Here is an 11,182-nt window from a genome sequence, read left to right on the forward strand (position 1 = left end):
CGACGAATTGACACACTTCGAAAGTCATGTAAAATGTGTCATAGCGGGACTTTCCCAACGGTAACAAAGGCAATTATACCTGTGACAGTGTAAGAGCATTTCATCCATCGACAAACTAAGTCTCTAACAGCTGGCTTCTTTGAACGTCAACAAGGAACAGATACATAAGGTGAGACAAGTTTATAATTCACTAATAGTATCGGAAAGACTTCTTCTAAGCAAAGTGTGTAGCGTCTATCACGTATTTGTATAGCTGTGGGGTCATAGCTGTGGTGAGTCAGACAGGATTTCTGCCTTTTACGGGATAATATTGACATTAACGACTTGGGAGGAGTTAAAAGTCGTAAAGGCCAACACCAACCAGTAAAAGGTAGGAATTCCGTCTGAAAACCTTACAGCTTTGGAACCACAGCGACACATAGTGCTGCGTACAATGCTGTATGTTCTCGGAGTAGTACGGCCGTGAGAAGCCGTACACAATAAACAGCATCGTACACAGGGCTACTTCCCACGCAATTTGGTCTGCGACAAACTATTGAAAGACAGATTCAATCAAGGGAGTAGAAAGGGCTTTGATGTGACCAAATTCCGCATGAAGAACTTTTGACTGTCTTAGCATGTTGTGAGCTTGTTGTCTTTCCGGCCAACGTTAGTATTTCGATCTACTATTTCCGCTTTGCGACAGTAACGCTTGGACGGAGCTGCCTGTAATAGCGCTGATCGCAAATGACGTCACTGTCCTATCTCATTAATATGCATAAGTAAACATTTCTCCGCATTTTTCCGCATAAACGACGAAAATAAAACCTGCGAGTGTTAGAATGGATATTTAGCGTCACACTTATTCGTATGAATTGATGACTGAGACTACAAGCTGCAACAGCAGCCGCGCATGCAACAACAAAATTTGTCCGAATTTCAGCATATTTGTCCGAAAGTCGCGCGCGTGCAGCTATATTTAGTAACAAATCCGAAATCGCGATCAACGCTATACTACAAATACTACTGCCTTTTACAGGCTGGTTTTGGCATTTACTACGTTTAACCCCTCCCAAGTCGTAAAAGTCAAAACCAGCCCGTAAAAGGCAGAAATCCCGTCTGAAAACACCACAGCTATGAACCCACAGCAGTAGGCTACATGCGAAGCAATGTTGTACTTAGTATCGGATGACAGAGTGCCGGAGTGTATCCAAGCCACATAATTTGAAAGTCGATAGGCAGTGAAGAAAGTAAGTCAAAATGCGTCAGCTCAAAGCGCGGTCGACAGTGTAGCTTTAGTTTAGCGTGTTGTTTCGCCGCTTGGCATAATTTTTGTTATATTGTTGACACATTGACACTTTTCGGGTCATACCGTTGACACGATGGTCATAAACTCACTTGGTTAATATTTATAAGAGCCAAGCCTACTGACATTTCATCGACTATAGATGATCAGCAGTTGCAAACATAGAGCTATTAAAACGTAGCTCAGAGTTCCGTACTGCAATCCCCGATAAGGCGCAGTAAAATAAATTCTTTGTTTGCCGTCCGCGTTCGGGTAGGTTTTTGGACGAAATCTGAAAATCAAACACAAATCGTCTGCTCGAAAATACGGCGCGTTGTGCCCTTCCTTCGTTCGCAATGACGCAGTAGTTTACTTAAATGTCGCAAAAACGCGAATTTCATACGATCGTTTCAATACAAATCAGATTACCTATCGTAAAGGGGTATATCAATCGCAGTACGTAAAGTGTACATGTGCACCTCCTGTTGTAGCGGACTGCAGTGTACCGTAAGTGAAGATCGATCGATCGTTTCACAAGTTGATTTCCCCCTCAAAGTTTTCAAGTCGGCGGAAGTGCGTGAAATTGTTTTGTTCTCCATATAAGACGGATCGAAAACAATTCTTGACTGGTTTAGTTTCGAACAAGGAACGGAACTGAATTTCCATCAGCTTTTCCGCGATCCGCGATTGATCACGACATTGGATCTGCACCGGCGCAAGCAGGTACCTCCTGTGAAATGTTCGTTGTTGAATGCTCCAAATAGTTGGTACGCAGTTGAAGTTGCTCTTACTTTGAGCATTTTTTTCTGCTACAAAACGATTGGGTCATTTCATAAGTCCGGATTACATTCAGTTTTCAAAAAAAGCTATTGCCATTTGGCATCTGCTGTCTTGACAAGCAGAATATTTGGCATTTTAGTATGCAATAGCGCTGATCACTGAACGTCATTTTTCTTTCATTAATATGCAAAAATAAATGTTTGTCCGCATTTTCCGTAAGAACGATGAAAATAAAACGTGCTAGTGTTATAATGCATACAAAAAGTCACACTTATTCAAATGTATTTATGGCTCAGACTACAAGCTGCAACAACGACCGCGCATGCCACAATAAAATTTGTCCGAATTTCAGGCAGCTGTGTCCGATGTCGCGAGTACAGCTATATTTAACAAACCTGACTGCGCTATTGGAAGTCGGCCAAAAAGCAGTTGATACACAGAATTCAGAATAAATAGCCTTTAAAGTTACAGCTAATGGAGCATTTAACTCAACAGAAACAGTGCCCAGGACTACTATTATTTGACACTTAAAAAGGCCCTTGTACTCAAGGCTGCTATGATTTGTTCAGCTACCCACTCTTCTTACTGCAAAAATTGTACAGTAATTGTATGAAAGAGACAGTAGTTTCACCTTTTACCGAGATGTTTAGCATTTGTTTTCTGAGTGACAACTACATACTTTGTTATATTCAGTGACTTTTGCAGTTTAATATTTGGAAGTTCCAGGTTTTGAAAGACTGCCTTTTCCTTCTACCCCAACATTTTGAAATTCATAGTGTACGCTTTTTTCTCGTATTATCTCATTACTCGTCTTGGCCTGCTTTTACTCCTGGGCTCGTCTTAGCTTGCTGAGAGGTACTGGTAATCTTCAGTTGACTACACGAGATGTTCAGAGTTCGTTGGTACTACATAGACTTTATTTCTCGGTAGACAATCTTGACATGTGCCGTCGCCCAAGATACACTTCTCCAATTGACTAAATGCCCTGGACTACTCTTTGGTCGTTCTGCCCTCCTGCCCTGCCTTTTGTATTTTTCTCTCGTGCCCTTTGTTCTCCCCTTCCCGTATTATTTTAGAATGGTATTTAAACGTTATCTTTAAGGCTTGGCTTTGATCATACGATAGATATGAATTAAAGATAAAATTATACGTCCAATCGTAAACATCAATACAGGTCTCGATCTTAAATTTACATGTCACAATTAATATACAAATGTCACTGAGACACGTTGCAAAATTGAACCCATTATGTGAAATTCTCGTGTTCCTTCATTAAGTGTTGACTACCTTTATCATTCTTAATATGATTCAAATATATTCTTTTTTCTTCAAAACTTCGTAAACTTCATCGTAATACGTAATTTGCGTCTTTTTACATTTGTCGCAAATATGCTTTGTATTCATAATTGAGATCTTGTTGTTTTAATTAATAATTTTACTGGTGCCTATGACCACCGGGTGTATAAACCTATGCCAGAGACAAACTATCTTCGTAACACAACCAGTTGATTACTATCACACTGTACATGTGGTACATTATGTACTGATATAGTGTTTATTGCCATTGTTTATTATTGAATTATTGATCAGACTCACAGTCGCCTACCTCTAAATAATATGCTTGTTGTACTTACACAAGTATAACATATGTTTCCAAGCATTGGTTTCAACGTGCTTAATTAAGAGCACAAGAAACACTGCATTGTAAATGTAACAGATGATTTTTCATACCTGTGACCCATAAACCGATGGGAACGTTAAAGGTTATGCGACTGATCTATGTTGTGTTATTTTTATGTGTTTGGTTTTTTTTGCTGGCTGGCTGGTAGGTTTTTCAAAAATCCAAGGACGGCAAACGAAGAATTTTCTTTACTAATCAGGACAATACCACCTGTCAGGACAATACCACTTGGCTGTTTGCGAAGCAGCAATGTTACTTTATTTATCGACCCCAGTGTATACGTCAGTGTAACAGACGCATATGGAGACTGTGACCATGGAATGAGAGCCTCGTGTAGTTATACGTATATTTGTATGAGTTTACTGGAGTAACAGGGCCTTGGGGAAAAGCGTGAGACGTTAAAAATACTAAAAGATGTCCGCAGAGTTACGCAGGGACGCGTGAACAGGCCAAGGCTTTCGCATTTCTAATCACACGGGTAAATGACATTTCAGTATCTCGGACGAGTCTGTCTCAGTCGACACAACCATATACATAATATACAATTACATTTAAAGACACAACACTCTCTCACACACACACACATGTAGACAACCCCACACAAAAAGACACACACAATATATATATATATATATATATATATATATATATATATATATATATATATATATATATATATATTGTTATGTAGGTCATTTCCCCCACACTCATCATGACCTGAGTTCAATTAGTCTAGAACATTCTCAAGGTCACTGCCCTTGATGACCTCGCAACCTTGAATTCAATTAGTCATGTTTGGAATGTTCTGGAAAGTTGATTAGTTGTGTAAGGGAGATAATTTTAGAACAGTAATTAGCATGTCAATAAAAGTTCTAGATTGTTCTTATATGCCTTTATAAAAGGGACGTGCACAGCTTCCAGTCAGACTTTTGGGATCGTGTCTCTTGTGTGTTACTAAACTCCAGCAGTAGTCATTCTCAAGACTTTTCAAGACCTTCACTGCCAACGCTGGATTTATACTGTGGACTTTGTGCAAATTCAAGCCTGCAAGCAAAGGACTGTTCATTCATCCGACTGACTGTTACAACTCTGAGACTGGAGCTTTGCCGTCCCAGCTGAGATAAGTAGTCTGTACACTTTTAAAGCTTGTACTCTATCCCTGACTTAGCAATTAGTTTTATTTTCGTAATAAATTTTGTTTAAACGTTAACTGCTGAGTTCACCCTTTTGTTCGTTTTCTCTGCACGTAACAAAATTGGGGGCTCGTCCGGGAGCGAATATTTTGAGCCGTTTGACAACATTTTGCCTACCTTTTCAAAACTACTATATACTGTGAACTCAGCGAAATTTAATCATGGCGGAATTTAAGCCAGACGAATTTATGGATGACCTTGATCAGGACACATTTAATTCCCTCAGAAAAGACAACCTCATAGCACTGGCAAATTTCCTTAAAGTAGATGTCAAAAGATCTATGCGCAAGCGAGAAATTCAATTCAAGATTGCAAAACATTTAGTTAATTCTGGCCATTTTGAAGAGTCTGCCTTAAAAGATTATGAGCCTGAGTCTTCCTTCGAACTCAAAAAATTAGAATTAGAAATTCAGGCAGATTTGGAGCTTAAAAAATTGGCATTAGAAAAAGAAAAAATACAAATGCAATTACAAATGAAAGAAAAAGAATTGCAAATGGAAGAAAGACAGAAAGAAAAAGAAAGGCAGGAAAGATTAGAAATGGAAGAAAGACAGAAAGAGAGGGAATTGGAAATGAAAGAAAAAGAATTGCAAATGGAAGAAAGACAAAGGGAGAAAGAAAGAGAGGAAAAAGAAAAGGAAAGAGAATTAGCTGAACACCGACTGCAGTTAGAAATGAGACGTTTAGAGCTTGGAAAGTCAGGAAAATTCTTCCCTTCAGACAATTTTGACATCACTAAGCATTTCAGGTTAGTTCCCCCTTTCCAAGAAAAGGATGTTGATAAATATTTCCTTCATTTTGAGAAAATTGCTCAGAGTCTGGATTGGCCTAAGGAGTCCTGGTCTATGCTTTTGCAGAGTGCTTTGGTGGGTAAAGCCAGAGAAATTTACATTCAGTTGTCAGTAGAGCAGGCTTCAGATTATGATTCTGTGAAGGAATTAATTCTCAAGGGTTATGAGTTGGTGCCTGAAGCTTACCGTCAGAAATTTAGGGATTGTGAGAAGGTGAAGGATCAAACTTATGTTGAATTTGCTCGAACAAAAGAACAACTGTTTGATCGTTGGTGTTCTTCGGAAAAGGTCAGTCAGAATTATGACAAATTACGACAACTTGTTTTGATTGAGGAATTTAAAAGGTGCATCCGGAGTGACATCAAAACGTTTATCAATGAACAAAAGGCAGATACATTGGAGGTTGCTGCACGTTTGGCCGATGATTATTCATTGACACACAAATCTTCATTTCTCAGCAAACCATCCCAGTCCTTTTCCTACAGAAACAATGCAGGTAAATTTAACTCCTCCTTTTCATCCAAGAATTTCTCAAAGGAAAGTAGGAAATCAAATGACAACAGTTCACAAAATTTAAGTAACACTCACACATCAGATCCCAAGTCTCAATCTCCTTCTGACAAACAGTTCGGTACACTTTCTTGTAATTATTGCAAGAAAGACGGCCATTTAATGTCAGTTGTTTCAAATTGAAAAGAAAACGTGAAGGTCAAAGTGGTCAAAGTGGATCTAAGCCCACCGGCTTTATTTCTTCATCAACTCAATTAGAGTCTAATAATGTGTGCAACACATTTTCTGAGGTTAAATCCCTCTTATCCCCAATTAATGAGGTCAAGGTCAATTCTTCTCAGGATAGCATTATGGGTATTTTCGAGCCATTTATTCATAATGGTTTTATATCACTTTCTAGTGATTTCTCTTCCGCTACCCCTGTCAAAATTTTAAGAGATACCGGGGCTTCCCAGTCTCTTTTGTTGGCAGATACCCTGCCGTTTTCTGAAAAGTCATTTTCAGGTTCTAAAGTTCTTATTAAGGGGGTAGATTGTAATGACTACATTCCTGTTCCTCTCCATAATGTCTATTTGTCTTCGGACTTTGTTTCTGGACCTGTGACTTTAGGTATTAGGCCTTTTTTGCCTTTTGAAGGGATTCACCTTCTTCTTGGAAACGACCTTGCTGGGGACAAGGTCATTACTAATCCACTTGTGACTGATAATCCTAGTTTAGATCAGGATCCAGAGCCAATTGAACAAGAGATACCCGATTTATTTCCTTCATGTGCCATTACTCGAGCCATGTCAAAGAAAACTTCTGAGAATCAAAATACTCTCAAAAATAATGTCACAGATGTTGACTTAAATGACACCTTTCTCAGTCAGGTGTTTGACACGGATCATTCGTTATCCCTCGTGGATTTGAAACTTCCAGTAAAACCTGCTGACCAAAGTCAGACATTTTCTAGATCAAATCTCATTGCAGAACAACACAAAGACCCAGATATTTTGTCTTTGTTTGACAGGGTAGATGATGAAGGTAAAACTTCAGATAGCTCTGTTTCCTATTATACAAAATCTGGTATTCTCATGCGTAAATGGAGACCTCCAGATGTTTTGGTTGATGACGATTGGGCTATAAAACATCAAATTGTGGTTCCAAAGCCCTACCATGCTGAAATATTGCGCCTGGCCCATGAAACCCCCTGGGCTGGTCAATTAGGAGTCAGGAAACTTATCATAAAATTCTCAGTCACTTTTATTGGCCTAATCTCAGGCAGGATGTAGCACATTTCTGTAAAACTTGTCACACATGTCAAATGGTAGGAAAGCCAAATCAGACTATTCCAAAGGCCCTTTACAGCCAATCCTGCATTTCAAGAACCATTTAGTAGGATACTAATAGACTGTGTTGGGCCTCTACAAAATTGAAGATCAGGAAATGAGTACATGTTGACAATAACGTGTACATATACTCGGTTCCCAGAAGCCATACCACTGAGAAATATAAAGGCAAAGACTATAGTGATGCTTTAGTCAATTTTCGTTCACTTATTTCAGCCTCCCTAAATGTGTCCAGTCCTATCAAGGCTTCAACTTTATGTCTGAAATTTTTCAACAAGTAGTGGATCAGCTAGACATTTTAACAGTATAGGTCATCTGCCTACCACCCAGAAAGTCAGGGTGCTCTTGAGCGATTTCATCAAACTTTTAGAAACATGATTAAGACCTACTGTTTTGACACAGAGAAGCAGCGGAATGAAGGAATTCATTTTCTGCCCTTTGCTGTTTGAGAGTCAATTCAACAGTCTCTTGGTTTTAGCCCATTTGAGCTTGTATTTGGACATACAGTCCGTGGCCCACTTAAGCTCGTTAAAGAGAAATTCCTATCAGACGATGATGATTGTCTGAATATTTTGCAATACGTGTCAGATTTTCGTACAAAACTCTCTAAAGCATGTGAATTAGCCAGAGAAAATCTTGAGTCATCTCAGCAGTCAATGAAAACCAAATATGATAAAAGCACCTCAAAACGGAAGTTTGAACCAGGTCAAAAAGTTCTTGTTCTACTTCCAATTCCTGGCAAACCACTCCATGCTCGTTACTTTGGGCCATACCTAATTGATAAGAAATTGAGTGATTTAAATTACATCATAATAACACCTGACAGGCGAAAACAAAAACAGCTATGTCACATAAATATGCTTAAGCCATATTTGGATAGGGATAATCCTACTATAACTCAGCCTGTCAGTGCAGTCAGTTCAAACCATTATGAAGATAGTGATACTGAAACTGACTTGAGTGAAAATACTCTAAACTCAAAGCTGGGCTCGGTCAAGCTTCAGAACTCAGAAATCCTGGAGAAGCTGGAGTCTACAAAGTTGGCACACCTCCAGCCAGAACACCAACAACAGCTGAAAGAACCAATCCATGAACATTTGTTTCAAGATGTTCCAACGAGGACAAACATCATCTATCACAACGAAGATGTCTGCGACAGTAATCCAGTGGAACAACATCCAGACAGACTGAATCCTGCGAAAGCGGAATATCTCCAGGAGGAAGCCAAGTATTTGCCGAACAATGACTTTATAGAACTCAATACAAATAACCGGACTTTGCCATGCATACTTTATGCCAAATTCAGTGCCATTTCAAGTTTTCCAATACCAAATTGCAAGAGGATAGTCATGGGACAGATCATCCTGTTTGCTATTTTTACAAATTTAGCAAATTTAACAAATCCCAGAGAAACTACTCTACATTGAAAAAGAGTGTTTATCTTTGATATTAGCTTTACAGCATTTTGAAGTTTATGTTACTTCTTCAAATCAGCCAATAGTGGTTTATATTGATCACAACCCTCTTGTTTTTCTGCAGAAATTTAAAGGCAAAAATCAGAGATTGCTAAGATGGAGTTTAATGTTACAGGAGTTTAATCTTGACATTAGACATATCAAAGGCAGAGACAATTTAATTGCAGACTGTCTCTCTCGTATTTAGAGTTTATTGTTGTTCACTTTCAAGAAATTTATTGTTGTTCACTTTCAAGAAACTTTACTTTAGAGTAAAACAAAATTGAGTACTTAAATCCTTTTCAAGATTACATTTGCAAAAGAAAGATTTTTCTTTGAAAAATTTTCTTTTTTTTGAAGAGGGGGTGTGTTATGTAGGTCATTCCCCCACACTCATCATGACCTGAGTTCAATTAGTCTAGAACATTCTCAAGGTCACTGCCCTTGATGACCTCGCAACCTGAATTCAATTAGTCATGTTTGGAATGTTCTGGAAAGTTGATTAGTTGTGTAAGGGAGATAATTTTAGAACAGTAATTAGCATGTCAATAAAAGTTCTAGATTGTTCTTATATGCCTTTATAAAAGGGACGTGCACAGCTTCCAGTCAGACTTTTGGGATCGTGTCTCTTGTGTGTTACTAAACTCCAGCAGTAGTCATTCTCAAGACTTTTCAAGACCTTCACTGCCAACGCTGGATTTATACTGTGGACTTTGTGCAAATTCAAGCCTGCAAGCCAAAGGACTGTTCATTCATCCGACTGACTGTTACAACTCTGAGACTGGAGCTTTGCCGTCCCAGCTGAGATAAGTAGTCTGTACACTTTTAAAGCTTGTACTCTATCCCTGACTTAGCAATTAGTTTTATTTTCGTAATAAATTTGTTTTAAACGTTAACTGCTGAGTTCACCCTTTTGTTCGTTTTCTCTGCACGTAACAAAATATATATATATTATTATATTATTATTATTGTTATTATTATTATTATTATATTATACTACATTATATTCTCTTTGCTGTAGAAGTGCACATTCAACAATACCAAATAAACATGTATGTGTTTCCGTTAACCAAGCCAACTTTTACTACCTCCCCCCTCCCACTTCCCCAAACGACCTGAACTTTTTTTCTCGCTTTAAAAATAATATATCATCTTATCACAGTTTGATGTTCTTGATGGATCTCACGCCATTGGAAAAAGTTTTTACCAACCTACCCTATTTCCTGAAGGCATAATGATGGAAACACACATTGTTTTGACCTAGGGTAAACCCTCGAGTGATATCATGGCGGGTAGTAGTAGACTGCAAACAGTGTTGACACATTGGTGACATTTCGTTGGCTGTTACCTGCGTTAAGCATTTCTTTGTGTATTTCAATACAGTTCGCGCCTCGAAAGTGAGCGGCTTAAACTTTTGCACAAACGTTCATAAATCAAAATTTCAAACATTCTCTTAGGAAATCAATAATTTATTTGAAAGTTTGGTTCTGGAGAAAAAAATTACCAAACATGTACAGATATTTTAAATTCAATCTCTGTTTTACTCCATGGGGTAAGATAAAAAAGTTTCGATTTTCAAACAAACTAGGACGGTGAAAAATATTCCTAGCCAGAGAGCTTTAAAATGGGTCCAAATGGGCGCTAGACCAGAAAAGTGCTGAACAACGTTAGAGTCCAAATGTCTGTCCCCAAGGCGACTCCACCGTAAGGTAAATCAAATGGAATGTTCGCAGGGTTTTAATGTACGTCTGATCGTCTCAATTTGTAAAGTAATGGTACTAAATCCTAAGTCGGGAGGTCATCTGTATATCGAAGATATCACATTGAATCATTTAGTATTCAGAGTCTGGACAGTTAACCTTTTACACCGCAGTGAAGATGTTACAAGTCCCCTCCCAGTAAATTGGAAGAATCCATTATTTGTCAGTTCTTTGGTCAGTTTCAAGCATATTGAAGTGAAAATACTCAGTATTTGGCTTGTCGTCAGAGCCCACATATCCATTTGAATTTCTTTCTTTCTTGATGTGAATTAGATTGTCAAGAATGCAAAACAAACAAACACACAGACAGACAGACAGACACACACACACACACAGACACACACACACACACACACACACACACACACTTATATCCATTCGAGTCCAAAATCCAAATACAGTACTGGGTATTTATTCATGC

The 11,182-nt window shown here is 38.4% G+C and overlaps 2 protein-coding genes across 2 annotated transcripts in view; both read left to right on the forward strand.

The window, feature by feature from the left end:
* Positions 1-11,182, forward strand: part of LOC139143413 (uncharacterized) — a 65,492-nt gene continuing 54,310 nt past the window's right edge. Inside the window, exon 1 of the mRNA XM_070713718.1 lies at positions 1-169. The gene's annotated coding sequence lies outside the window, so the exon portion shown is untranslated. The remainder of the gene's footprint in view (positions 170-11,182) is intronic.
* The window catches only part of LOC139143408 (uncharacterized), a 47,812-nt gene continuing 46,427 nt past the window's right edge, over positions 9,798-11,182 (forward strand). The window contains exon 1 of the mRNA XM_070713711.1: positions 9,798-9,814. The gene's annotated coding sequence lies outside the window, so the exon portion shown is untranslated. The remainder of the gene's footprint in view (positions 9,815-11,182) is intronic.

This window comes from Ptychodera flava, chromosome 11 (genome assembly GCF_041260155.1).
Source record: "Ptychodera flava strain L36383 chromosome 11, AS_Pfla_20210202, whole genome shotgun sequence".
Classification (NCBI taxonomy): domain Eukaryota; kingdom Metazoa; phylum Hemichordata; class Enteropneusta; family Ptychoderidae; genus Ptychodera; species Ptychodera flava.